This window comes from Patagioenas fasciata, chromosome 1, assembly GCF_037038585.1.
Source record: "Patagioenas fasciata isolate bPatFas1 chromosome 1, bPatFas1.hap1, whole genome shotgun sequence".
NCBI lineage: Eukaryota > Metazoa > Chordata > Aves > Columbiformes > Columbidae > Patagioenas > Patagioenas fasciata.
This window is the reverse complement of record NC_092520.1, coordinates 75,561,285-75,588,511: the sequence shown is the minus strand read 5'-3', so window position 1 is coordinate 75,588,511 and position 27,227 is coordinate 75,561,285. Positions and strand designations below refer to the sequence as shown.

At 44.6% G+C, this 27,227-nt stretch overlaps 1 protein-coding gene and 1 long non-coding RNA gene across 8 annotated transcripts in view; one reads left to right on the top strand and one right to left on the bottom strand.

Annotated features, from left to right (window-relative positions):
- LSAMP (limbic system associated membrane protein) overlaps window positions 1–27,227 on the top strand; it is a 1,027,179-nt gene that overhangs the window by 927,401 nt on the left and 72,551 nt on the right. The window lies entirely within an intron of this gene.
- Window positions 1,260–27,179, bottom strand: LOC139828102 (uncharacterized). Its single transcript, XR_011739351.1, has 3 exons — window positions 27,033–27,179; window positions 8,746–8,801; window positions 1,260–1,345 (listed from the first exon to the last, which is right to left on the bottom strand). It is a non-coding gene; the product is annotated as an uncharacterized lncRNA (long non-coding RNA).

Below are 27,227 nucleotides of genomic sequence, written 5' to 3'. Positions count from 1 at the left end.
AAATGGATGCAGAACGGGAAGGGGGGAAGCATGGAGGGGAAGAGACCCATGCATTGGCAGAGGAGGAAAAGCAGAGGTGTGCTGAGCCAGGGTAGAGAAAGGAGAGAAAACAAGGTATTTGGGATTAGAAAGAGGGAGGAAAGAACAAAGCAGTGGAAATAAAGAGTTAAAGAAGAGCAAGTTGAAGAGCCCCAGGTGTGTGCCATTAGTATTCACCAAAGAGACAAAGAACAGGGTTTGGAAACATGGAACACCTGATGGCACCTACTTCTCCAGGGCTTCACCAGTCCCTATCAGCTGCTTGGGATCCAAGTGTAAATTCCAGGGAACTGCTTTTCATCTTTGAGTAAGCAGAGTTTGATGTGATGGAAAAGCTTTTGGCCCTGCGCTGCAGCCCCACTGTCTATAGCACGTAGCAGGCAGGTTTGTTGTAGGTATTATCTCCATAGCAATATAATGGCACCAGCAAGGAAAGCAGCAGGCATCTCCTGGTTGGGCAGATCAGCCACTTCCCTGCTCCACGTTTGCAGGGGAATTGTGTCTCGCACCTGACCCTGCAAGGGAAGGATGTTTCCTTCTGTTGGTAAAGCAGATCAATGCTGACATCATGCGCTGTCAGAGAATTTTCTATCAGTTCAAACAGTTGCTGCTGCCCTTGGTGCTCATCAATAACCAATTATGTGATCATCTGCGTTTTCTGGCTCACTATTTTTCACCCCCCCACAGAGGAAATCAGAGAGGATGGTTAAATTTCCTCTCTGTAATTTCTGTTCCTTGGCTGTAGCTGGGATGAAGCTGAGTGGCAGCTGTCGGAACAGGAGCGCGTTTGCTGTGCCGCGGGGAGGTTGGCCAAAGCGCAGGGATGAGCCGTGCCTGCCCAGACAGAGGTGTGTGGGCAGATCTTTGGCAGGGTTCATAGCTCTTCTTACCTGCTCACATGCTCAATAATTGAAGGCCATTTTGTAAGTGGTTCTCAGTGGTCCTTCACCGAAACGCCAGCAGTCGTGTCCTGGGTTCTGTGCTCACGTCTGTTCCTGCTCTCCTGTGTAACTGCACAAACCCAGGATCTTTCTATGCCCCCACTTTTTTTCCCTAAAATATGTCTCCATGACACCAACCATGAGAATTTCAGATTTGATGTACTCCTAAGGCACTTTTTGTCTTTTTGGTGGGATGGAACAGATGTGCATTTATGGTAAGGACATAAATGTTTTAGGGTTGGGTTACAGGTGCAAATACATGAACAAATACAGAGCTTGCTTACTTCAGATATTCTACAGCATTTGTCAAATGGAGCTGTTTGGGCTCATTCAGGGTAAGGCACGACAATAAGTCTGAAAAGCAACTGCAAAGAGAGCACAAACACAGAAATATGTATTTTAAAAGATCTCTATCAATATTAATGGAACCGTTTTTTATTGCTACCCTTTTCCCAAGCTTTTTTCTAACTCCTTAGAAACCACGCTTACCACTCCCATTGTTGCCATTTCAGCTTCCACCTGTCTCGTGTAGACTGTTCAAATAAGCTCTCGTTCTATTTTTTTTTCTGGTAAAGATGAGAGTCATTATATCAAATACAAGTGGTTGTGGCGCAGAGAAAGAGAGGGACCTGGATGAGCCTCCTGTCTGGCATTCTGATGCAGAGATTTGGTTTTCAATTAGATAATGCTCTCTGAAAACAGTGCTGCTGGAGCACATGGGACAATATTGACTAAAGCAGAAAACAATTCAGTGGGTGACCTTCATGCTCTCGTGTATGTATCCAGTCGGGATGCATGGCGTGTAAATGCCACCCAATCAGTATTCATTTTGTGTGACTCGTAACCAACCCACACCAGGGAATGGATGAAAGGCAGCGTTCAGGTATGTAATATGATTATCAGATAATATATCAGACTGAGTTTCCACAAAGCCAAAGGGTCAACAAGACTGGAAAATGTATTTCACAGCTTCTGAAAAGATGAATTTTTGAAGATTAGTGTGTTCTCAATGTAAAATGAATAAATAAATACATAAAATAAATAGGTGTCGTGTAACATGGCCCCCACTTCTCCTTAGCCAACCACCCGACTCCCAGAGAAACTACTGAGTGTGTGGATACCCTCAGTTGTATTTGGTTTGGATTGTGTTTGCACATATGAAAAAACAGCAAAGTTCCGACCCCCTCATGGTTCTTCTGTTGAGGGGCTTAGAGGAGCTGTGTGGTTCAAGCCTACTGTTTTTCTTAGCCCTTTTGAGGTGGTGGCCTCCCTTACTGAGACCACAAGATACTCTCCTTTGGCAGTCATCATGTTTGGACTCCCAAGGGTAGAGACAAGATGCTGCCTGTCCATCGGTCCTGGCTCCTGTCACTAGCATGCCTAGGGAAGGTTTCCTGCTGGGCATCTACATGCTCTTTCCTTACCAGCCTGACAGAGGTTTGAATTAAATCACCTTTGCCTCACAGAGTAATGCGCATTTTCTCAACAGTCAGCCTGTGCTTGACCTTTGACTGCATGACCTGGCTCCCTCACATTTGGGAGGATGAAGCAGGAGACTGTTACTATGACTGGCTGAAGTTGTGATGTGTAAAGTTCTAGCAAAACACACTCAACTGTTTGCTCCAGAGAGGCTAAAGCTGTGGTAATGCTATAAATCATTAACAACAACCTATTAAATGCGTTCCCAGGCATTTGTGATGCTGCTGCCAGTCTCCAGTATGAGGAATAGTCTACGATGCCAATCCCTGTCTCAAAGGTCATCTGTGTGATCTCACCGGTAGCATTGTTTAGGCTGCTCAAAACCTCAGTCATGTCAAACCACGAAGTTTAAAAAAAGAGGGAGACAATGGACACAAACAGAGGGGTTTCTGGTTTGTAAGTGGATACAGCTGCCCAAAAAAAGCTGGGAGCTGTCCTCACAAGGCACCCAGAATAGCTGTATGCTAGTCAGTGAGCTTTTAAGACAGACACTTTCTTTTCTCATGACTCAAAGAGCAAGTAACAAAAAGTAGTAAATCTCAGAGAAGAGAAATGACCTTTGAATTTTCTCAGCAAAAAAAAAAAAGCTGGCTCTCTTGAACTTCAAAAAAAAAAAGTAGCTGGGCTTTGTGAAGAAATATTCCTTACATTAAGGGGAAAAGGGAAGTATGACAAGATTTTACTGTAGCTAAATTTTAAGGCCAGAAAGGATCATCTAGTTTGATTTCATGCGTAGCACAGTCCAGAGAATCTGGCACGGCAATTTCTATGTCAAATCCATAGCATCCATTGGAACGACAGCCCATCTCTTGCAAGGGTGGAGGTGACACCACTGTGACCCTTCCCCACAGCCTGTACACGCTCCTCTGGAGCACCTGAGCACAACATTCTGTCTCAAGAGGCTCCACTAGACCTGGCATCCCGAGGACATGGCCTCCTCCCCTTTCAAACCTGTTTTCCTTTCCAATTGAGAGCTTCACACAGCCTTAGGGGTGTACGGAAAAGCAGGGGAATGAAAGCTAATGAGGGAAAATACAACTGTAGCGTTCCCTCAAGTTCACAAGCTGCTTGGATCAGGTTCTGGGGATGGTCTGTCATTTGTCTTTCTTCCAAACTGGTTTGAAATGGCTCACCTTTCCCCCACTGAAGCACTCATGATTTGAGTGCCTGAGGTGAGAGAAGCATAACAACTTACTTTGCCACACTTAGGACATCATGGTCAAATTGAAGGATTGGGGAGGAGCCACTTCACCCAAGGAAAGTGTTTGTATGCAGTGAGTGCTGAAGTGCAGACAGCTTCCTCTCCACAGTGTCTGAGGGGAGCGAAGCATCCTCTTGCATTTTGCCTGCTCAGTGAAATGGTTTGAATTTGAGAATGTGAACAAGGTAAGGAGCAGGGAAGTGAGCAGCTGGTTCCTGGGAATGCACAGCTTTTTGTCCCACCACAAACACCCCCATGTGGAAGCTTCTCCTTTTTACCATTACTGATGTAACTCTAGAGAGAAAGGACAAAGTGCTGCAAATAGGTGAGGACAGGAAATCCCAGCCTGAGAAATGTATAATAGCAAACATACAGCTTTGTGTACTGTTCGCAAGTTACAGAGGCTGTTGAAGTGAACACTAAATGAAGCTGGAAAGGGAATGCTCTGAAAGGCTGCAACATCTGTTTGTGTTTTGGGCTGTTTCACTGCATTAACAAGAGGGCACTTTTTGAGGGTCTGACTTTATATCTTGCTGTATGCTAACTTTGGAGCAATGACATCTGCTGCATGCAATAAAATAGACGTTGGAAAAGAAAGTGCAGTTGGATGTATGCTGTGCCCCAAAGAAAGAGTGATCAAGCAGTGCACAGGAAAATGCATCAAGCATCAAAATCAAGATCCCCATCAAGAAGGGGACAGAGAAAGGGAGACTTGGTGTAAGTGGTGGAGAAATTTAATATGTTAGAGAGACTCTTGCCTTTGTGTGCAATTAGATGCAGTTGATACTTGCTCTGACTTGCTTAAAGAAGAGGAGCAACTGAAAGGTAGTTGATGCTGGAAAGTCGCAAGTGGGACTAGGTTGCCATTCTTGGCTTTATCTGTCAGAGCTTCCCAACTGTTTGCCCTCTCTGAGCCACGACAGTTTTTGTTGTGGGATGGTAGAAAGCAAGGTGCACCCTCTCATTTACAGAAAGGTCTGATAGATCTCTATGTCTCACAGTAACCTATAAAAAGGAACACTTCTTTGAAACTGTAAATTATACAGACTTCTGAAAATCTCTGCAGATTTTCTGCTGAATCTTTGGGTGGATCGCCACTAAAAGGCACAGCAAATTGCTTGACTGGATTTCTATCATCTCACTGGATAGAAATTGCTACTGTCAGGGTTTACTGCTGATATTTTGTGCCTACCCATTTATTTGTCATCCAAGGATCTCAGAGCGGTTTACAATAATGTGCTATCTGGCTGTTAACCCATGAGACAGGGAGTCATTATTTCTGAACTTCTCTCCAACTCTCTCCAAATTCAGAGTGTCTGTCCAACAAGCCTCTTCCCCTGTCAGTGCCTCTGCAAACAGGGACTGTGGGTGGCTCTTGCAACTGTCTACATCCCACTGAGTCCCTCAGACAGGACACACTTCTATTGCCTAGCACAGCTGGTACAGGACAAGGAGAAGCTGGAAACTGTGCTCCTTTAAAAGCCCCAACAATTTGCTGTATTCTCCATATATAAATACAGCTGCCTTGGAAACAATAAGAACAACTGAGAAGAAATGTGTGTTAGCTCATAGCAGTCCCTTGGAGTTTCACAGAATCACAGAATCTCAGGGATTGGAAGGGACCTCAAAAGATCATCTAGTCCAATCCCCCTGCTGGAGCAGGAACACCTAGAGGAGGCTACACAGGAAGGTGTCTGGACAGGTTTTGAATGCCTCCAGAGAAGGAGACTCCACAACCCCCCTGGGCAGCCTGTTCCAATGTTCTGGCACCCTCACTGAGAAGAAGTTTCTTCTCATATTTAAGTGGAACCTCCTGTGTTCCAGTTTGCACCCATTAGCCCTTGTCCTATCACTGATTGTCACTGAGAAGAGCCTGGCTCCATCCTCATGACACTCACGCTTTACATATTTATAGACATTAATAAGGTCACCCCTCAGTCTCCTCTTCTCCAAGCTAAAGAGACCCAGCTCTCTCAGCCTTTCCTCATAAGGCAGATGCTCCACTCCCTTAATCATCTTTGTTGCCCTGCACTGGACTCTCTCCAGCAGCTCCCTGTCCTTCTTGAACTGAGAGGCCCAGAACTGAACATGATATTCCAGATGTTGTCTCACCAGGGCAGAGTAGAGGGGAAGGAGAACATCTCTCTACTTACTAACCACCCCCTTCTAATACACCCCAGGATGCCATTGGCCTTCCTGGCCACAAGGGCACAGTGCTGGCTCATGGTCATCCTGCTGTCCACCAGGAACCCCAGGTCCCTTTCCCCTACACTGCTCTGCAACAGGTCATTCCCCAACTTATACTGGAACCTGGGGTTGTTCCTGTCAAGATGCAATACTCTACTCTGGCCCTTGTTATGTTTCATTAAATTTTTCCCCACCCAACTCTCCAGCCTGTCCAGGTCTCGCTGGATGGCAGCACAGCCTTCTGGCGTGTCAGTCACTCCTCCCAGTTTGGTGTCATTGGCAAAGTTGCTGATAGTACACTCTATTCCCTCATCCAGGACATTGATGAATATATTGAATAATACCAGCCCCATTACTGACCCTTGAGGCACTCCACTAGATACAGCCCTCCAATTAGACTCTGCCCCATTGACCACAACTCTCAGGCTTCTTTTCTTCAGCCATTTCACAGTCCACCTCACTACCCGGTCATCCAGACCTCACTCCCTCAGTTTAGCTGTGAGGATGCTGTGGGAGATTGTGTCAAATGCCTTACTGAAGGTCAAGGTAGACCACATCCACTGCTTTGCCATCATCTATCCAACTCATTATGTCCTCACAAAAGGCTATGAGGTTGGTCAAGCATGACTTCCCCTTGGTGAAGCCATGCTGACTGCCACTAATGACCCTTTTATCCTTGATATGCCTTGAGATGGCACCAAGGATAAGTTGTTCCATCACCTTTCCAGGGATGGATGTGAGTCTTACCGGTCTATTGTTACCTGGGTCCTCCTTCTTGCCCTTTTTGAAGACTGGAGTGACATTTCCTTTTCTCCAATCCTCAGACACCTCTCCTGTTTCCCATGACTTAGCAAAGATGATGATGGAGAGTGGCCTCACAATGATTTCAGCCAGTTCCCTCAGCACCTGCAGGTGCATCCCATCTGGACTCATGGATTTATGGATGTCCAGACTATTTAATTGCTCCCTAACCCAGTCCTCATCAACCAAGGCAGACTCCTCCATTGTCCTGCCTTCCTCTGGGGCCTCAGTGGTACGGGGCTGCCCAGGACAGCCTCCAACAGTACCGACAGAGACAAAGAAGACATTCAGTAACTCTGCCTTCTCTGTATCTTCTGTCACCAGGCCACCTACCTCATTCATCAGTGGGCCTCTGGTGTTAGTTTTATCTCCCATGTATTTGAAAAAGCTCTTTCTGTTGTCCTTGACCCCTCTCGCCAGGTTTAATTCTAAGGAGGCCTTAGCTTTCCTAATTGCCTCCCTGCACCCTCTGACAACAGCCTGATATTCTTCCCAAGTGGCCAGCCCCTCCTTCCATGATCTGTAAACTCTCCTCTTCCACTTGAGCTTACCCAGCAGTTCCCTGTTTAAACATGCAGGTCTCCTGGCCCCCTTCCAAAGGAGCCCCCACACTTGAAGGATGTGAATGATCTCTCAGTAGCCAGTGTGGAGGCACACTTGTCCTTACAATTGTTCCCTGGGTTTGGGGAGTGCTCTGGACCTCATGGAGGGAGCATAGCTGGAGTTTATGCAAGCACTTTAAGCCCTGGGCATCCAACAGGACAAAGAATGAAGATATGCCCACTTGTACACGAGCACGTGTAATATGTAGGCTGTGTTGGCTTAAGCAGGTTCAAATCTCAGGTCATCTTTTTTAATTTTTTCCACTGTATGACAATGCTATTTAGTGAATAAACAATACAAAGCTGTTGTCTAATTTGGAATCTTTAAGAGGAATTTGCAAATCTGGGAATTAATGTATTTTGAAGACTCTGAGGTTACTAAAATTTGGGATTTGTGATAGGCTTGTCACATGTTAGAAAAATGATCTTGAAAATCAGAAGTAGAAAAGGGTGATCAAGGAGAAATGCATGTTACCATACCAACAGCCCAGAGAGCAGCTGTTGAATGTGTATATTCCCCGTCTCCCAGACCTTCTTCTGACTTTGAGGGAGATGTCTGAGTGGTAAGAAATATGATAAATTATTTGTGGACCACAGATAATCTTACTATACCATTCACATAAAATGGGATGAAATAGCTGAGACGTATGCCCTGATTTAGAGTAGTATTTGTAGAACTGAGATTTGAAATCTGTGTCCGACGAAGATTTTTCTACAACTGAATAGTAATGCAGAATGCTCAACAACTTCGACAGGACAAGCCTGTCAGTATTCCCACTTGAGGACATTTTCCCTACTGCATAGCTACAGATATTCCAGCAAGAGCATTTTGAACAGCCCTGTGAATCCATTTGTACAAGTCTCCAGACTGTTCAGGAGCATCCTGTAGGGGCCTGTGCCAAGAACTAGGGAAGAAATTGATGATTTAAAAGTATTCTTGGTGTTAGCACAGTCGCCATGTGAGAATTAGATAAGTGAGTAATCAATTAAATCCTAACCATGGCACCACAAGCTGATGGAAAGATGGGAGAGCAATAGAAGGACCCTGTGGGTCTTTGAAGCAGAACATTGCTTTGAAATGGTCACCTTCCCTTCAGGTACTAGCAATAACTTTCTGAAGCCCGGGGTAGATTATAATCTCTGGCAAGTATCAGTACCATCAGTGGAAAACCGATTTTAATTTAGGCAGGCTTCTGAACCCTAGTGAGTCTGGGCAAATGGGGATGTTTTTTTTTTAGTATTTGATATGGAACATTATATTCAAATACTTTAATTTTTTCTCACCACTTGGACCTCTCCCACTGCCACTCCAGGAATGTAATCAGCATTTATTTATTGATTGATTAGGTAGTGAATGAAAGTGATTAAATGGAAAAGACAGGATGGTGGCTTTGGAGAAGGAAAATGCCTTGACAGGTGTTGAGAGAAAAGCATAAAATCTTCAACCCAGAAATAATGGATTAGACACCAAAAGTAGCAGGAGCGTAACACTTACCTAGCTTTGAAGAGAAGTAAAATCCCAAAAGGGACTTGTAGCAGGCTGCCAGCAAGCTGAAAACAGAAACAATGTGTGATGACAGATAAGTGCTGCTTCTGTTTATTTTAGGTTAAGAGAAACAGTAGAGGTGATTTATTTAAAAAAAAAAAAAAAGATAAATGTATTTTATTGGAAGCTATTTCTGCTTTGCAAAACTAAAAACGGTGTGTATTCTTTGGTTTTATAATACCTTATAAAGGGCTTTGAAGAATTTGTTTTTCTGTACATCTTTTTTATTCCTCATCACTGAATGTGATAAAATCATAATGCCGTATGTACTCTGTGTGTGTATATTTACAGTTTCCACTTCTAATTTTGGGGAATATTTTGAGCTAATAACTGTCCATTTATTATCCAACAACTTTAGAAGTTAGGAACATTAGAGAGCTGGATCAGAAAAAGTGAGCTATACGAAAAAGCAAAAGTGAAAAAAATAGATATATGGATCCAGCATGAAACAGAGTGGGGAAATGAACAAAGGGCAAAAGCAAAATACAAAACTGAGATGTTTCCATCTCTTTTTAATGAGTATTTTTAAAAATACATTTGAACTTGTAACAGTGTTTTCTACTGAAATACGTTTCCTTATGGAAAAAAAAAAAAAAAAACAAACATCTGAATAGTTACATCTGTGAAAAGCAGAGTTTTCAGGAGTACCCTTCAGCTGGAGTATTTTGTCTGGCTGTAGAGGAGGACAACAAGGGCAATAGAGCCCATTGTGTGGTCTTCCTGTCTGAAGGCTGCAGTAATTCTGGGAACAAAATGGCTTTAAAAATGTTAAAGGACACAAATAGATATTATGGTTTAATTCTGTATGTTCCTTCTTTAGAATACGTATATAAGCCCTTCCAGTATGCATTCAGCTGTGACATGTGCCTTACGCAAAGGTACCTGGTATTAAACTAGGTGACAAACCTTATTGTACCTGTGTAAATGTTGAAAATAAAGAGAAAGTGGAATGTGGAAAAGGAGTACATGAATACAGACAGAGCCCTCCTTGCTAAGGAAACTCATCCCTTAGCAGCAAGCTGGGTTTATTATTAGCCAACAAAGTATATCTGGAGAAAGACTGCAGAAATGCAGAACAAATCATTTTAGCATACCATGGCGGGGCTTGGAACAAAAAGCTGAGAAACCTGAAGTCTGCTTTCACACCTGGCATGGAATATGTGATCCCATGTAAACAGCACATCTTATTTCTGCCTCAGTTTCCTCAATGATAAAATGGTATTATTTCATCTTCAGAGCACTTTGGGCTGTATGTCTGAAAAGCCTTGTGCAAGAGCATTATTTATCCTAAATGACAGCACCTTGTGTTCGCTTTGCGCTCTCCTCTATTACCAGCCCTTTCTTCACTCGTAGTTTTCCTTATTTATGTCTTTGCCTTCCCATTACCTTTGCGGTAAAGCTCACATCTGCATTGATTTTACATCACTGCACTGTGCTGCAGCCATTACAAGCTTACATTTCAGGGAGATCCTTCTGAATCTTTAACCCATTGCTCCAAGAGTCCTGACCACAGGGTATCTATCAGCAGATTACTCCAACTGTGCTTAGTGTGATGGGGAGTTAACTGACCGCTTACTATCGAGGGAAAGGGCCAAGTATGCTGACGATAACTATGTTCCTACAGCTTCTATGTCACTCTTCCCCAGAGCATATAAGTCTTTTCAAAGCAGGACACTGTCAATATTATAATAATACTAAAAAAAAAAGGGCACTGTGGAAAGCATTGTACTAACTTGGGAAGGTTGAACAGTGTTTCATGTCATGAGGAGACTTCTACCTGTTAGGAAATATGACTCACTTAAAAAAGTGATCTCCCCTGCTCCATTCCTCTGGCTGTGTGTTGTTAAGTCACTGTATGTGCAGCACACCCCGGCTCTGTGTGTGCTGTGATAGTCGCATTTCCCATTGACTATGGAGGGACAGCCAGGGAGGACAGGAGTGCTGGTTTGCTCACTGATTTCCTCAACACGGATGCTCAGCACACCCTCAAGTTCCTGTCAGCTGTCCTGGTAGCTGGTCAGAGTATAGTTTTTCATCTTTTTTCTGCCTCCATTCCTCATGCACAAAAGGTCATAAAAGCACCTCCTTACTCTATGGTGAAAGAAAGTTTGGTATAGACAGTCCTTGCGCAACCAAAAAGAGCCACACAGGCATAAGAGAAGGGTCAATAACACACTGAAAATATTTGTTCATGTGCCCAAGGAAGAGTTTAGCTGATGCTCTGAGTTGTTTCGAAGTGTGAGCTTGCTGTTGCACATCGGTTAGGAGGGGTAACTAGAACCAAATAGAAGGTTCATCTCAGATCTTCACCAAAGTCCTGTATGATTCATGTGAAAGTCTTCCTTCAGCTGGCAGGAGTTTTAGGGAGAAGGCCTTACCTCCCTGTCGGTACACCAGCCTTACGATGGCAAGAATAAAATGTTAGCTACTGCCTTTTTGCTTGGCAGAGGAGGGCAATGTTCCAAGGAACAGTTGAGGCACATCAGTAGTCTGCTGAATTGAAAACCTAAGTGACCTGTCAGTCAGGTTCGCGTTGACTAGAAAGCTCTGCAAATGATCTCATCACTTGAACAAAGCAGACCCAAGTCCCTTCGCTGCAAGTGCACGTATTAATAAGTGTTTCTATGTGTAAGTTGCTGCATAACTTCAATTGCTTTTCACAGTATACTAAAGCAGATTTACAATGATGCTGGCACATAAGTAATTGCTTAGAGACAGCAGGGCGTAGGAAGAAGAGGAGCAGGTATCCTTTCATTTTTGAATTAGTTACGGGACTCACTTGCCAGGAGTCCTGACGCTGGAATTACAGTATCCTGACACTGGCATAACCATGTACTGAATCAAACTGGATTCCTCATAGCCTTGCCTTGCTGCCAAATGCAAGGGGTTTGAGTTATCCCTTGCAGAGTAAACGGTGAGACTGGAAAATAAAAGATCCTGTGATTAATTTACTGAAGAACAGAAGAGATTCATTTTCCATGTGCTTAGTCTCGGTGTTCAAGGGAAATTGCTCATGCTCTTGTTCCATTTGAGAATGTGCTCGTTTAGAGAGGATGAAAGCGTGGAGACCTGGAAGTTCAATCAGAGCTTGATTTGGGGAAAAAGCAATTTCGAGGTCATCCAAGGACACATGAACTGCCAAGACTGAGGGTATACATTTGGATGAAATACTATCATAAAGGACACTTCCTTTAAACTAAGGAGGTACCCCAATGTTAAGAATTAAACAAACCTGTCTTTCAGTTTCCCCATTTAAGTCTGGCCCATATTAAAACACCCCTGGTAGTCCACACTGTCAGTTTACAGGCAGCAGCACCTGGCCAGTCTTAGAAACAACCAGAAAGGTACCATATGAATGATGTGAATATAGTTGTACTTCACGCAGTGAGAATTTTAGGACTCACTTCTGTCTTTGAGGTTGGGTTGTGGAAGGAGTTGTCTGAATTATTGTTTTCACTTTCATTAGTTTTGGTGGACTTGTTACTTTTTCATTAAAATCGAGATGATTTGATCCACTCTGAGCTAAAAATTAAGAAACTGCAGGCAAGGTACAGTCTGAAGTTGCATTAGTGAAGGCCAGCAGCAGGATCTCTTATGGCAGAAATTTTGCCCTGCGAGTTTTACATCCATGTGGGTACCCACCAGCAGTCCAGTGTGGTGGAGGAGTGCCGAGGTTCAGCACAGACCCATCGTTCTGGGTGAAGACTCCAGAGAAACTGGAGTTCCAAAAGAGGTGCAGTGTGAGCTGTTTACATGAATGAGCCTTTGGCATGAAAATTTGGATTCTCAGTGTGAGCGAAGATTAAAAACTGAACACCAGAGACCAAAGAAAAGAGGCAAGAGATGTATTGTCTTTTGTTTTCTGTCTACGTGTAAGGCTGGCTTTGCATGGAGAGCCTGCCCCCAAAGATCTGGAAAGCCTGGCTTCCATAGTAAGGGGTATCTCTGGTTTCCATTGCACCTGCCTACTGCTCTGGGAAAACTAAATAGAGCTGTGTGATGAGGATGAAATAGCAAGGTAATGCCTAAGGCAGAGAGTGCTGCTGCCAATGAATATTTTTCAGTGCCCTGAGGCAAAACTGTTTCTAGTTGGGACAGGGGAGTGTTGAAGTGCTAATTCAAAGGAAATGCTTGATTCTAATTGCAGTGTAGGAGGAGGAAGGTGGATGAATTTAACAATAGATGAACGTGCAAGAGGGCATGGCATAAGGACATAGAGAGAGAGATAAGGACCTAGATTTAAAGAAAATGGCTCCAGCACATTCTACCAAGATGGTTCTAATTAGCTCTTTTCTGCTGGCCATCTTCCTACTTTTCAGTGAGCACATTTGAGGCTATGCAACTGTTGTTTGTCCAAGGTAAAATTCAGCTTTCAGGAGAGCTGATGTTGTTATTCCTGAACTCAATATTGCATTTCAGTTGAGAATCAAATGGTTGGTTTTTTCTCTTCCTTGGTTTCAGTAGGCTAATGTATTTAATCCCCACCTTGGATATGGTGAGCGGATGTGTACATAAGAACTGACTGAGAACTTGGACACAGCTGGTGATTTCAAGCACAAATTTTCTAGGGGATTTGGAAGCTTGGGTGCTAGTTTCTCTTACAGTGATCACTCCTTTTTACATGCCTAGATGCTTCTTCATTTCAGATTCAACAGGGGAGGGAAGTGCCTGATGGGAAGGAAACAGACCAACTTCAAGCTTATTTCTTCACCATCTCAAGCAAGAAATCCCCTTAGAGTGCTTGTTCAACTGAGATTTCTAGCTCTGTTTTCCAAGCTGAGGCCCCTCACCCTTTTGATGGAGACATGATACAGAGTAGCTACGGAGTTGAATAGTTGGTCCGAACAGGTGACCCTGGAAAGTTACTCCTGTTCCCTGTGTGACACTTTCACACACATAAAGATACTTGCTAAAGATTAGGAATAGCAATTGGACTGGCGTCCAAAGATAGGAGTGTCTCAAACAACTAATTGCTTCTCTTCATGACCTTTTTTTATTCCCTGTTCTCAGTACTTATGGTATATAAGGTTTTCCTCATGTTAAGGCTGATGTGGGATTGCTCTTTGTTCACCTGTCCAAATCAGATTGGAAGCCAGGGTGCAAGTGTGAAAAAATATGGTCCATGCATAATCATCCTCATTAGTGAGACTCCCATTCTTCCGCCAGGGAGGCTAAATGCTGTCCTGTGACCTGGGTCACCAGTCGCAAACCTCAAATTGCTGGGGCAAAGAGTTTCGGTGTAATCCGGTACAGTGACATTTGTTAATGTTAACTGTTCATTAAAAAAATTTGAGCAGCAGACATGTTCATAAAGCTCACAGTCCACTCACAGATAATTCATGAGCATAATAAAAGGATTCATTATTCATGGTAGATCTTTGCCATGAAAATTAAACCAGCTCTAATACCTCATGTGCATTGGTGCATGTTGGGAAGGTTTATTTGTTGCATTTGTCTTGTGCTTTGAGATCATGGCATTAAAGTTACTACGGAGAGATAAAGCAGTACGAACCCAGTCTTTACAGCTGTCATTAATGCCCTCATTAGTTGAGGCCTTATGAACACATAAAGATGTGCCACTTTAGCTGCATAGGTGTAGTTAAAGCAGGGCAGCACCACCTAATGCACACGGTATTAAAGCAGCACTAGCAGCACAGCTGAACAGAAGCAAGAATAGACTATCCCAGTATATACACATATATGTTCCAGACATTAACTTTATAAACGTCAGGTCCAAGGGAACTACCTCCTGGTTCATCTATTTATTTATTTATTTATTTATTTATTTATTTTTAATTTTTTTTTTCTTTTTTAGCGATCTCCCTGCTGAAGACTGCAATTCTGTATAGGCAGAAGAGGGGGTAGTATCAAATTTCTCTCATCAGCTTGGGTATAAAGTCAGCTGAGGTTGCTGATGGCTTTTTGCCTTAAGTGTAGTAAGAGGTGCTGGCATGATTAGTGGGAGCAATAATCTCCAGCTAAGAGATAAGAGTAAGCATGGGGAATGGGTTGTGTCTTCAGACATTAGGCCTGGAGTGAGAGCTGTCTGACCACAGCCTCCTGATCAGACTTAGTGTATGGATATCCAAATTAGTTGTAGGATAGGCCTCATACCCCTAAGAGAATCATCTGAATGCAAGCTAAATGATACTAATGATACAGAAATCAATGAGTATATCTATCCAGCCTGACACTAGCATAAGCTGTGTGTTGTTGAGCATTTGAAAGAGTCATATTATACATCCTAAACTGAAAGCTATACACGCTGAAAGGCCTGTGCACAAATGGGCACTTCAGCTGCAAACAAAACAGACTGTTGCATGTAAATGAATGTGTGAGCATGGAGATGTTCCCCTGACAGGCATCCACATGCATGCCAAGTGAAAGGCATTGTTGGTGGCAGCAGTGGTGTAATAATTTTCATAACTACGAGACCTCGAAGATCCCGTGGACAGTGAAAGATTTTTAGGGGAAGGTGGAAATTCTGTTAAATGTATTTTTTTCTTCGTGGACTTTGGCAGTGATAAAATTGCTTTTTAACCTTTTCTTCTTACCCATATAGTGCATTTTGAGCGATAAAATCCCTTTTGCAAACAGTGAGGTAAAGCTGCCACCAGGAAGAAGAGGAACTATCTTCTGTAGAACACATTATTTATGAACAGACATGTCTGTACTTGCATAGAGGGGCCTCCCTGCTACTTGTTCCTGGTTTAATTTTTTTACCTCCTTTCAGTCTGTCACCTGTAGGGATATAGTGTGTACAGGGCAAGAGCATCAGTGTAAAAAGGGTTAATATACCACTTACAGTCCCTGAGTAGGCAGTGTAAGAGTGGATGTGGAATGGGAAGTCAAAGGAAGGTCTAGATGAGGCAGTCTCTGAGTTCCCTTGAGCAAAAAACAAGGGTTTCAGGGCACTTTGCTAAAGCAGGAACCAGCTGCAGAACAGAGCAGATTCTACACAAGTACCTTGAGCACTCACTCTCATGTTGCTCCACCCACCATAAGTCACCCTCCGCTCACCATACTGCTTTTGTACTAGCCATATTGACTTGTTTGGGACTACTGCTACAAATAGTGCCTTCTAGGGAGGGCCTTCCATGCATGTTTGTGGAGTGTCCTTCCTTTCTGGATGGTTAAAGGACTCATATTCAGCTGCATCCTCCAGCCAGTGCAATGAAGCAGTCCTGCTGATTTCTCCCCTTCTTGGTTAGGGAGGGCAGAGCTAAACTGTGTCCCTGACCCACCTGCAAAAGATCTGAGTTGAAAGAGCGAAGCTCTTTGTCAATGCCTGAGCCGAAGGCTTTGGATTCTGTCAGCTGACAGCCTGCTGCTTTATCAAATATCACCCTATTCCCACTGTGACCTTCCAGAGCGAGTGCCTAGAGGAAGGTGAGCAATGAGCTAAGTACAGCAGTGCTTAATCTGCTCCACAGTCTGTACCCCTGCATGATTAGGCTTGGGACATGGGCATGGCCCAGGTGTGATCTTGATGGGTGACCTTTTTCTAGGTGTGGATGAAGGTCAAGGCTCCATGCTGGCTGTCCTTGATATGTTGGTATCCTTTGATATTAGTGATCAAATAACTCTTTGAGCAGCCTAAAGGACCCAGCAGGAGGGAGTGGCTCCATTCATGTTTGCTGGACAGATTGCAGAATCAATATTGTCCCTTTCCTTTTGCTCTTTTCTGTGCACACACAAGCTCAGAGCACTGAGAAATGTGAGACACAATGTACTGCTTTGCCAATACACATTGATGTGGCTCGATTCTGCATACCCTTCTCCACTGAGGCAGTCTCTGACAGCCTCAGCAAGATGTTTCTCTGCCTGGAGGAATGAAGCAGATTGAAGAAGGGCTGCTACTTCCAACCAAGCACGGAGATGATGGAAGTGTTTGTGACAGGAGGGGCATACTCACTATACAACATATCTCACCATCATTTGAGGTATCTGACTGCCAACCATCAAAGAAGACCCTCATCTGCCCATCATGGTGAACTGCTAACTCCTCTTGAGCACTCAGATCACAAAACGATCAAGAAAAATATGGTGCTTTGTTTGTAGAGGTGTCTATACAGTCCTTCTTGCCTTGAACAACTTAGATTAGAAGTGAAAACCTTATGATTCAAGCAAAGAAGATATACTGTGTCAAATGTTGCTGTATGATTTCCTGATGATTCATATTCTTTTCTGTTTTTTTGAAGCAATAGACCTACTCCACAGAGCAGGTTTGGGCAACCTTGTAAGTCAATACTCAATCTGCAACTACAATCTTCACATTGGAACACTCCTCCCGCTGGGTAATATAAAGTCTGGTATGTGGGAAGAACAATTTTCAAGTAGCATTCAAAAGAGGAGTTACTCTTCTCTTGGAAAAGCTCCCTTGAGCAATAGTAACTCCTCCCCAGAAAAGGAAGAGGAAACAAAATGGACTAGTAGGTATCAAGGCAAAGAAGAAAAAACTGATTTAGCAGTGAAGTAGCTCTTGAGGACCTGGCTATTGGCAGGAGCACATGGTCAAGAAAGGTGCCTTAGGACTTACCGGGATGGATGATAGGTGGGTCCAGACCATAAATTGGACCCAGATCAAATGATAGTTGGGTACTGAATGTATTTGGAAGTTGCTTTAGTTTTGTCCCTTACAAGCTGTTTGGGGGTGAAGCCTGAGAGAAGCCCTATGTTTCAAGCCATGTATTTTCCTGGTCTTAGAAAAATGTCTGAGAAAGGCACAGTTTCTCTGTTTGGCTTTGTATGGCTCAGCCACTCTCCAGCTGCATGACAAACAGGGAGAATTTGAGCCTGCTGGGAAAGCAGTATATGTGAATAGACAGCCACCTGCCTCCTTGTTAATGCAGCAGATAATGGGAATGGCCCCTCCATGCCAGGCTTGATGACTAGCCATGCCACATGTCAGTAGCAAAAGGGATGGGCTTGAGAGGAGATCAGATCATGGGGATGAGGGAGAACGTCACCTCCCCCAACTTGGACCATCTAGACAGAAGTAGGGAGGACAGGCCATGCCAAGAGGGATTGTCAGCCTGATAAGGGGAGAGGCCTGCGTCTTGACCAATTCAGCTGCTGCCCCCATCCCTCTCAACCTCCCCTGGATCTGCTGCAGCTCTGAAACAGCCCCCAGTCCAGCAGAGAGGCCCTTAAATTAGGGCTGGTGGCTCAGCTGCTTCCCCTATGCGTGCACACCTTTCCAACCAGGGCGGCTTGCACTCCCGCTTTCCTTTTAACTCCTCAGCTCCCTGTCAATGATGCCAACCAGCTCACCTCATTAAGTTAGAGAGGAAGAGGCCCCTGGATTGATGGCAGGCAGGTTTAATGTGGCTCTTTCTGAGCACTCAAGTGCAGCATGTAGGAGGCTGCTGGGGAGATATTCCCGCAGGCTCCAGCAGAACTGACTGATTGAAGTTGCTCTGAATTGATGGCTAATGGGGGAGCTTTCTTTGATAGCTCTTTCATTCTGGGTGCAGCTGGATAGAAAAGATATTTCAACACAAGGGAGAGGGGTTTTATCCCCCACCCACCCTTTATTAACAGATGCTTCCAGGGCACTCCAGCAACAGAATGAGATATGATGAAAACCTAATGATTTAAATGATTCTTAACTCCTTCTCTTTCAGCAGCTGCTCATTTATACACACCGACTGCATATAAGGACTGAAGACTAAGCCATCAGCCAGACAAACCAGAAAGGTGGTAACTGTGCAAAGTGAAAAATCCCTTGGGAAAGGTTAGGCCACTGGAATCAGATGCAGCCTCTTCATCTGTGGCTCCAAAAATGGTTTCTTTGGTATAGATGTGGTAGCTGCATCACACTGACACCTCAGTGTGATGGGTGGTTAGATAGTGATGGCATGAGGCAGAGGGGCAGAGCTGGTGAAGGGAGCCAGAGGGCTGCAGGGCAGGAGGGAGTAGCGTTAATGAAGTCTTGAGAGATGCTTTCACAGCACCTGCTCATGTTATGTATGGCTCAAACTGCTGCGGCAAGAATTAGGCATACTCAGGCAGAATTTTATCAAAATTGATTAATAGAAACTGGCTAATGGTCAGCTTTTTGCACCCTCCCCATGGAGGTCTTTGTTCAATTGGTTCATTGTAAATACTTTTCCTCCTACAGTATCTAACCTTTTTATCAGACAATGAATTTTTCCCCATTGCCACAAGTTCTATGTCCCCTAAAGTTTCCATCAGCCAGATGTCCCTGCAATCTGTGTGTATCCATGAGCTGACGGATTTGTGAGAATGCCGTTTCTCATTCACATACACAGATCAGGGTGGCTGTTAGAGCACCCAGAAACTCCTGTAATTTGATCCAGTTCAAGATCATCAGGCCAGATTTTGGCTGATATAAATCAGTGCTGACTTGGAGCATAGTCATTTTGCTCCATTTGAGGATCTGACTCACAATTTCCAATCTAGGCCCTGGCATCTGGCTGATTCTGCGGCAGAGCAGTAAAGAAGCTGTTTGTGTAGTGCTTGCTTTGCCCGTTTCTACGGTTTGACACAGCAACCATTTGTCTTCAGTGATGTGCACCGTGCCCCATCTTAAACTGCTGAGGTAAATTTAACAGAGGCAGAAAGTAACTACACCCCTACCTGGGAACCTGGCCATCACGTTGCAGTTAAAACCCCTTTGCTTTTACAAGAAAGGACTTAGGCTGCAGTGACTTTTATTTGCAGGTGATCAGAAAATGCAGAGCTTTTCACCTCAGATACAGCAGCTTTGCTTTTTAATGTCATGTCGAAAAGTGAGAAGCCTTCAGCTATCTCTCAAAAAATGCGTTTCTCTTATAAACAACATGCTGTTCTTCAAGGACAGAGGGTTTTTTTCTTTGAAAGTCACTCCTGTTTTCATAGAATCGTAGACTTGGTTGGGTTAGAAGGGACCTTAAAGATCATCGAGTTCCAATCCTCTTGCCATGGGCAGGGACACCTTCCACTAGACCAAGTTGCTCAAAGCCCTGTCCAACCTGGACTCAAACACTTCCAGGGATGGGGCATCCACAGCTTCTCTGGGCAGCCTGTTCCAGTGACTCACCACCCTCATGGTGAAGAATTTCTTCCTTATATCTAATCTGAAGCTGCCCTCTTTCAGTTTAAAGCCATTACCCCTTGTCCTATGGCCTTGTAAAAAGTCCCTCTCCAGCATTCTTATAGGTGCCCTTTAGGTACTGGAAGCCTGCTGTTATATAAAGTCTCCCTGGACCCTTCTCTTCTCCAGGCTGAACAACGCCAACTATCTCAACATGACTTCATAGGAGAGATGCTCCATCCTTCTTATCATCTTTGTGGCAGTCCTCTGGAGTGGCTCAGACAGGTCCATGTCCTTCTTATGCTGGAGACCCCAGAGCTGGATGGAGTATTCCAGGTGGTCTGTCACGAGAGCAGAGGAGCAGATTCGCCTCCCTCAAGTCACACTGCTTTTGATGCAGCCCAGAATATGGTTGGCTTTCTGGGCTGCCAGTGCACATTGCCAGCCAGTTTCTTATCCACTGAGTGGTCCGTCTGTCCAATCCATATCTCTCCAATTTAGGGACAAGGATGTTGTGGGGGACAGTGTCAGATGCTTTGCAGAAGTCCAGGTAGATTATGTCAGTTGCTCTTCTCTTATCCACCAACACTGTAACCCCGTCATACAAGGCCACCAAATCTGTCAGGCACAATTTGCCCTTAGTGAAGCCATGTTGGCTGTCGTAAATCATCTCCTTATTTTCTGTGTGCCTTCTCATAGTTTCCAGGAGGATCTGCTCCATGCGCAGTGCATCAGAGATTGCTTGATCATCAAATTGCAGTCATAACACAGATTAAATTGAGTATGTCTGCTTGATTGGGAACCAAGAGAAGACTTTGACCTGTGGCAGCTGACAATCTAACACTAAGCTACTAGAGAAAGCAAGAAGGGCCCATCCTGCCCCTTTTCCTTGGTAAGATCCTGTTCCTCTTTTAGCTGGAGGTGTCATGTACAACCCCAGTTGCAACGAACTCTGATGGCGTTATTCATCCTCCCTTTCCGTGCCTGTAAAATGCCATCTGGGAAGGAGGGTTTCCACATATTTGCAAAGTCACTGGCCAGCTGGGGTGATGTCCTGTGACTCCGTGTGGCTGATGCTGGAGGTAGTCCCATAGCACTCCATCACAGCACCAGTCCCCCTGCCTGGCTGGGCTGGGATTGAGGAGCAACCAGTGCGGAAAGCACCAGTGCAGGTTCACAGCAGCTTAGTGTGAATGCCTGCTAGGCTGCAGCCAACATGGTAACAAGGAAATCCTTCATATGTGAGTTAGGTTGATCGAGTGCATTGATATGTCATTACAGTTTTAACTGTAAGAAGTCCCGTATGATGTTCCCCTGCTTTTCTCCTCCCTGTTGTGCCCTCACCTTCATTGAAAAGCTGGCTGCTGGCTGCTAGCTCCTGGCTAGACTCTGCTGTTGTTAGTATATTGTGGGGACACAATGCTCTTCTTACAGTGGATGAATGGAACAAAGGTCTGGAAGGGATCTCACAAGCTAGCTAGTCCATATCCCTGCGTAATGGCAGGGTCAGTTCTTCCTGAATCATTCCTGAGAAATGTTTCTCTAGCTTGTTGTGAAATACTCCACACCCTCCCAGGATAATTTATGCTTGTGCATGATAATCCTTGCTGTTCTTCTTGAGGTCTAACTGAATCTTTCGTGTTGCAGTTTGAGACCATACCTTCCTGTCGCATACAATCTATCTGTTACTTTATTTTGTAGGAGCCTGCCCACGATTCAGTCACTTCTGTTGTGCCCTCCTTCAGTCTTTTTTATGCTAAGCAGGTCCCACTGGTTTTGTCTTTCCTTGTAGCTCGTGTCCTAGGTATCTGGTCATTCTCATGCTCTTTTCTGGAGTCTCTACTTCATCTACATCATTCTTGCCCTCAATTCTCCATACTTGTCCTGCTCTGGCCTTTCCAATGGATTTCCAGTTTGTTGGATGTGTACATTGCAATGCACAGTCTGATTGTAGGTAATGCAAGTACAGGACGGCATCCGTGATCTCATCAAATCAACAGATGTCAGCTGACTGTCGGCTGATTGCCCATCCTGGGGCTTGAACCTGGAACTGGCCTGGCTGCCAGTTGTTCTCAGCTGTAGGAGGGAAACAGGTATGAAACCAGCTGTCTGCTTTTTGGCCAGCCTGCAGATGGATTTGGGCTACTGGCAGTGCAGTTCCCGTCTGTCCTCGTCACCTTCAGCAACTGTGGAAGTCATTCCTGGCTGCTACTCGGTCGATGAGCCATCAGGCCACAAGTGGTGATGGTTTGAAACTGGAACGATTCTCCTGTGTGATGCCCTGGTTTTACCTTTGCTGTATGGTGCTCCAAATATTATTTAACCTATAGTATACACCATTGCTACTACTTAGAAAGTGCCCTTCAAGCTGAGCCACCCAGAGTGGAGGGATTTTTGAAAATACATCACAGAGATTTATGGCAAGCCCAGTTATCCTCTTTTTATTAGAAAGAATCTCCATCTGTTTCAAAGATATTCTTGGAGTAGCAAGAAAAGAGAGAGAGAAAAAAAGAAACACCTCGCTCCCATTTACTCTCTCCCATGGGAAAACAGATCTAGTTTCAACCTTCACACATGCACTTAGCTCATAAGTTCACCATGACACAGCTGCACTGAAGTCAGGGCATCTCATCGGTAGCTGCTCAAATTGGCAGAGTTACACAAGGGACCGATCTGGCCCTGCTGCCTGTGCTCCACACAACGCTCGTTTTTGAACCATCTACATCCCAGCCAGTGTGTCTGCAGACCAAAGGTTAAGCTGGAAAAAAAGACGTTATGTCTGATAAACTACTGGGAGTTTGTTCACATACATACTCTCTTGTTCTCCCTCTCCCTTTTCACCTCCCCCTTGACCTTCCTTCCCTGAACTTTGGCCAAATATTGTGTCTTATTTTCAGAAAGAGAGGATTTTTTATAACATTTCCCCTTCTGCTTCTTCGCTGTAGCCTGATTTTAATGGCCTTTGAGATTGCACCACTAAGATGCTAGACTAGGGGTTTGCTTTTGGAAGTCATCTTCCATACCTGTAATTTCTTTTCTTTCCTCTTGCATTTTATCCTCCTTTCTTGTGTTTTTATTGGGGAAGTACTGACTGTTTGAACCCACATATGATCTTGTTGGAGAATATGTCATTTTTGTGTCTTGGGGAGAGATGGAAGAAGCATTAATTCCCTGTCTAGTGGAAGTCTAGCAGGCTGATTTCTTCCCATCAGTAGGATCTCATGGTTCAGTACAAGAAAGTTAAGGTGTGAAAGCAGCTGAGAGAAGTTAGGGCTGGAGGTAGAGGGTGAGAGGGTGTCTGTCTGTCTTGCTGCACTGTCCAGGCAGCAAGCAATGTTGGATGCGGGGGAAATGTGGCTGGGAAGCATGAGCACAGGCAGGAAGGCAGACCAGTCAGCTGTAACGCCAGGAGATGTAAGCAGCCCATTTCAGCAGGGAACTCAGGGGCATGATGGGTGAATATGAACCCAAAGCAATCTGCAGAATTAGCCGGGATGCTCGGGCAGAGCAGAAGCCTTGGCTCATTCCCCAGCACAGAGGGAATTTCTGGGCTGTTGGGATCCCATGATGAGCGGAGCAGAGCAGCTGGGCCAGGGCACCATGTACCAAGCTGCATCTCCAGGCTAACCCATTAATACAGTAGGTGGGATTCCCAACTGGTCTGAAGTGCTCTGGCTGCCTTCAAATCAAGCAGGGTGATGCCAGCTGGGAATGTGACCACAAGGGGAAGGTTATCTTCAAATCAGAAGGGACTGCATTGGTCTCCTTAGACTTTCTCTGAAACAGGGGAGCTCTGTATAGATTATCTCATTTTCTCTTGGAGCAGATTATCCTCTCTGTTTAAAAGGAAAAAAAAAAAAAGCGCACCTTTGTTTTAACTTCTATTTTGAGTGAAGAGGAAAAAATGCAGCTGTTCCCAAAATTGCTTGCCATAGCTCTAGTAACTGGGCAACTCATGACTTTTCTCTGTCTTACACAATTGCTTCACTCTTGCGTGAAGAAAACCTTCATGTTCTGCTTAGAGGCAGGGGACTGAGGGAACAGCTTTAGTATGGTCTTCTTGGTGCTCTCTGGCTCTGGATAGTGACCTTAGTCTTTGCTTGCCTCACTTTCCCTTTCTCTGTCTTCCAGAATGTCAACAGAATGAATTCAGTAAGCACTTTCCCACCCCTGGTGTCTGGTATTGCTGTGGAGTTAGTACCTGACCTCTTGCAGCCTCTCTGTGTTGGTTGCAGTGCTACATTTGCAGTTCAGCTGAGTCCAAACACCTCACTCATCACTTTTCCTCTTATCTAAGCTTTACAGGTGCCAAAGCTGGTACCTTTCCCTCTCCTTGCCCTTACTCCTATGTTAACTTCCAGTTCCTTCTCTGGAATGAGCAAGGACAAAATCTCAGGAAAGTCTAGGTTCCCAAGCAATTTTGGCTTTAAAACTGACAGCCCAGCAAATATACAGCAATGGGAAAGGGGACATACAGATACAGTCTGCTGGGATCATCTGTCCATCAGTCAGCAAGAACGCAGTGCTTTATTCACTTACTACATCTTCTCATGTCATAAAGCACAGTCCAAATGAAGGCTTGGGGGAAATGGATTTCATACTCCACAATGAGACCATTTCCTGCACTGCTGGGTAAGACCATGAACTTCTTCATGTGGGCTGTGCTGTGCTGGAATGTCTGGCATTAACGGTGAGCAAAACATTGTGCTGATCTAGGCCCTGCTCCTAACACCATGTACTGAAGTACCTGGGGACAACACCACAGCCTTTGCAGGCTCCCCATCACTTAATAATAATGACAGGATACTTCAGCTGTTGTGGACCACAGGGAAATGCATTCTCATTTTCCAAAGAAGTGTGGAATGATTATCTAGGAGGGTAAAACCACTAGCTATCTTGGGCTGGAAAGTATGTCAGGATTTCATTCTGCTCATGATCCCTTAGCATGAGAAGAAGGTGGAAAAAGAGAGAGAAAAAGAAAAACAGTAATAAAGAGAGAATCTAAGCCAGAAGCTACATATAAAGTGGTGACCTTGACACAGGCATATGTGAATGCTCAGAAAGTAATGAGGTGTTGTTTCACTAAAGCAGGACTTGGTGGGTGTGTGTGGTGAGTGGTCCTTAACTTTGAGGCTTTCAGGAATGGCTCAGAGGAAGCTATAGTGGGGGGAAAGAAAATATGTCAGCTACTGCAGTTCCTCACAGCTTCTGGGTTACCTGCCCCTCTCTGTCATTGGGCCATGTCCAGGTCTATACAGGCTGCCTGAGGATTTTGGCCATGTGTCCTGGCTGCTAACATGCACTGGAGCATCACTAAAGGATTGGTGTCAGCCCCTGTGACCAGCTCCAGCTCAGAGAGTTTTTGCCCTGTCCCTTTCCACCCTGCAGTGAGTGGGTTATGAAGGGGTCTGACACCATGTCCTCTCCCTGGAAGTGCTTCTTGCGCTTAGGGTGTTTCTGAGGGCTGGTCAAAGTCTTTGCAGTGATAAGAGGGTTGGAGCAGTGCCCAGAACTGGAGTTCCACATGTACATTGTGTTCCTTCAGTGCACTCAAAGAGCACCAAACTCATCCCACAAACCTAGGTTCTTACCTCTTGTGGTCTTTTTCCAGCCAGTTTGTGCCTGACATGCATCTTAGATACAGCTGATTTTGTTGCCTGAGTTAGGTTCTTGTCTCAGTAGGCGTGGGCCTTTCTGTCACTAACTCTGGTAAATGTTTGTCAGCTAAGATAAAATGCAGCATTATTTGGAAGAAGCATTCTGGTAGCAGGCAGCAGGATATGGCCCAGCTCAGAAAAGAGCTCAGAGCTTAAAGACGGCTGCTGCTCCTGGCAGCCCTAGTTTTCAGGGTGGATTTCACCCCTAACGCATCCCTAGTGCACATTGTTATTGTTCAGTACGCTTGCAAAACCTTGGATTCCACACAGCTTTCCTATCCTCAGCTTTAGATCTGTGACTTTCATTAAAATCAACAGGCAGCAAACAGGAAATAGTCCCAGTTCAGCAAATACAGTGCTGAAAGCCCGCAAGCCTGGAGCTTGCTCTTGCTCATGTTTACCCCGCTGTAAACCCTTTGGGCCACATCTTGGCCTTTTGGAGATAGGTGTAAGTAATGAGTTAGCACCACTGATTGTGGTAGTGTACATCTCGCATTAGGCAGGCTCAGCAGAGCCTGCCTGTGCTTTAGTATTTAGAGTTACTGAGCACTGACCTTAGCTTAGGCGCATACAGAGCAAGGGTCACTTCCAAGACCATTTCCAGTCTCCTTTCCAGGTTCTGCTGTGCTATCTTCTTCATGTACTAGTTTCAGAGCCCAATTTACATACTGCCAAATCCCTCCACTCTTTTCAGGATTATCTCAAAGAGGGAGAAGCCTGCACCCATCTGATTTAGCCATTTCATTTTTTTTCTGTAAGCTAGGGAATCCCCAGAACTGGCTGTACAGTGTTGCAAGCTCCTCTGACAGGAAAGGAGGTTGTAGCGAGGTGTGTGTCGATCTCATTTTCCACATAATCAGTGATGTGACAAGAGGAAATGGCCTCAAGTTGCATCCATGGAGGTTGAGATTGGATATTAGGAAAAATTTCTGCACCAGAAGGGTTATTGAGCATTGGAACAGGCTGCCCAGGGAAGTAGATGAGTCACCATCCCTGAAGGTATGTAAAAGATGTGTAGATGTGGCACTTAGGGACATGATCTAGTGGTGGACTTGGCAGTGTTAGGTTAGTGGTTGGACTTGGTGATCTTAAAGGTCTTTTCCAACCTAAATAATTATATTATTCTATGAAAGCAGAGATGCTGGTAGCTGACTGTGTACAGGACAGAACTGAGCAACTTTTGCTATAGCTGAGCTGCCAGAAAGACAGACATGACAACTCTTCAGCTTAATTTCACTGTCTAGCATCCTATCCCAAACCTACTATCAGCAGCAGTCCAATACTGTAAACAGGGACAGCTGATGCACAGGCACATAATATGCATATTCCTGTTGATGCTGTCATGGGGCTGTGATCTGCACTGGAGCAAAAGCTAGAGATCATAATGTCGTAAATTGACTGAAATAGATAGGTCACCTCAGCTGTTCTGTCAGGGCCCAAGTCTCTACAAGCTGAGCAGAAGAACAAGCCTGTTTAGCTTAGGCTTCAATGGACCAAACACCATGGGGTCTCAGGGAAAGTTGAGTCAATTATCTACTTACATCACTGATCTATGTGGCCGTTCTTTCCTCTTGAAGTTTCCTTAAGAAAACTTGATGATCTCCTGTGCTTTGGAAGAAGCTGTTGATCCTATCCTAGGTCTTTAATGGAAATGGCTTCTTTCAGCATCTTCTTTTTCTTTCAAATTCTTATTCCTGAATAAGTGAAGAAAGAAAAATAGCATGTGGTAAGCTGGG